This window comes from Penaeus japonicus, unplaced genomic scaffold, assembly GCF_977035675.1.
Source record: "Penaeus japonicus unplaced genomic scaffold, GWHDUDI00000001_assembly GWHDUDI00000020, whole genome shotgun sequence".
NCBI classification, from domain to species: Eukaryota; Metazoa; Arthropoda; class Malacostraca; order Decapoda; family Penaeidae; genus Penaeus; species Penaeus japonicus.
Window position 1 is genome coordinate 28,910,807 of NW_028234422.1, and position 2,500 is coordinate 28,913,306.

The following is a 2,500-nucleotide window of genomic DNA, read 5'->3' on the forward strand; positions in this document are numbered from 1 at the left end:
GATAGTGATGATGATAGTGATGATGATGATAATGATAATGATGATGATGATTGTAATAATAGTGATAACGATAATGATGATGGTGAATCAAATAGCAGAGATAATAACAATATATATATATATATGACAATTTAAAAAAAAGGAAAAGGAGACAGTGGACCGTAGATATATAGCACACGATTTCAATTATATATAAAAATCCGAACAAATATTAAAAGCAATGTCCCTCTTCCTTCAATAAACCTGTTTTTTTCTGATTCTATTTTCCTTTATTTTTAGCTTATGGGCTCCATGTCATATTTTGATTTGATGATGATAGGTAAAGGAAGAAAAACGATAAGAGAGAATGAAGGAGAGAAAGAGAGAATTATAGACATTTCTAGGAATTTCTTAGACTGATTTCGAAATTGCAAGGTTGTTGTCCCGCTGCTCTGCAATTACGATTTTTTTTTCTTTTCTTTTTTTCTTTTTTTTAACAACTACTACTACTACTATCACTGTTACTGCTACTATTATTACTTTTACAATTATCATTATTACTACTACTACTATTACTACTACAACTATTATTAATACTACTATTATTACTTCTACTGTTATCATTATTACTACTACTACAATTACTACTACAACTACTATTACTACTACTATTATCATTATTATTGCTACTACTACTATTATACTACAACTATTATTACTACTACTACTACCATTATTATCATTACTAATACTACTATACTACTATAATTACTATTACTACTACTATTATTACTGCAACTATCATCATTATTATTTTTACTACTACTACTATTACTACTACAACTACTATTACTACTACTATTATTAATATCATTACTACTACTATTTTTATTACTACTATCATTACTTCTACTATTATCATTATTATTACTACTACTATTACTACTACAACTACTATTACTACTACTATTATCATTATTATTGCTACTACGACTACTATTACTACTTCAACTACAATTACTACTCCTTTTACTACTAGTATTCTTTATAGTAGTAGTAGTACTTCTGTTATCATAGTTATCATTATCATTATCAATGTCATTATCGTTATTATAATTATTGTTATCATTATTTTCATCACTATTACAATCATTGATATCTTAATCCTCTTCATCATAATCATTATCATTGTCATCATTTCTATTATCATTATCATTCATATTGTTATCATTATCAATACTATTATTGTTATCATCATTATCTTTGTCATTATTATCGCATAATTATGAATGTTATACTTATTATCATCTTCATTGTTGTCACTCTTGGTATCATCGTATATATCATTATTATTTTCATGATTATCATCATTATTATTTTCATGATTATCATCATCATTATTATCATGATATTATCATCATCATCATCATGATAATAATAATCATCATTATCATAATAATAATAATAATAATAATAATAATAATAATAATCATCATCATCATCATTATCATAATTATCATCGTCATTATCATCACCATCATTACTATCATTATAATAATTATACTTCAACTCACACTAAAACCAATCGAAAGATCTCTACACTACCAATTAACAAAAACAGAAAACAAACAAAAAAAAAATCCATGAATAATATTAGAAAAAAAATCCATGAATAATAAAAGAAAAAAAAATCCATGAATAAAAAAAATCCAATTTTGCGATTAGTGAACTGGAAATACAGCAGGAAAGTTCACTTGTTCTAACCTAGAACAGTCAACCGCGTTCTTGTTCTTTTCATGCAAGATTATTCGAGAACATTATAGAATTACTTCAGCGCTTCTTAAAGTGCCAGACGTTCATCAGCTGTGACTCGCTAGAACTAATCGATGATGTGCTTAATCTTAGCGTAAAAGCGCTGATCCGTAGCGTAAACATGCTCTGTCAGCGGAACATTTTTAATTAATTTTGTTCGTAGGAAGGAAGAAAAATAATAAGGAGAATGAGAAAGGAAGAAAGGTGAAACGGAGGGGAACGAAGAGGAAGCGGGAAAGAAGAAGGAGAAGGAGAGTAAGGAAAAAGAGGATGATTAAGTAAGAGGAGGTGAAGCAGAAGGAGATGAAGAAGAAGAAGAATGAGTAGGAAGCGTGGTGTAGAAAAGAAGAAGAAAAAGAATAGAAGAAGACGAAGCGTAGCACCCAATTAAAGAGCCAATCCTTAGGCCAGTTCTCTTTATTAGCAATAAATATTAATTATTTTAATCAGTGTTCATCTTAACTTCTTTTTTTTTAAGATTTATTCAAACACTTATTCTGATTATTGAAAGACTGAATTTAAAAGCCATTTGTTGAATTACTTAAATGTCCCATGCGTATAAGTATGCAGGGAAACTAAAATATCTTAAACAAAACATAATACATTCATTAAAATCAAAAACTGAAAAAAAACTAAATACAGTCAGTTTTGATAATACCAAAAATATCACAGCACAAACTACAATATCACATAAACTAATCTAAAAGAT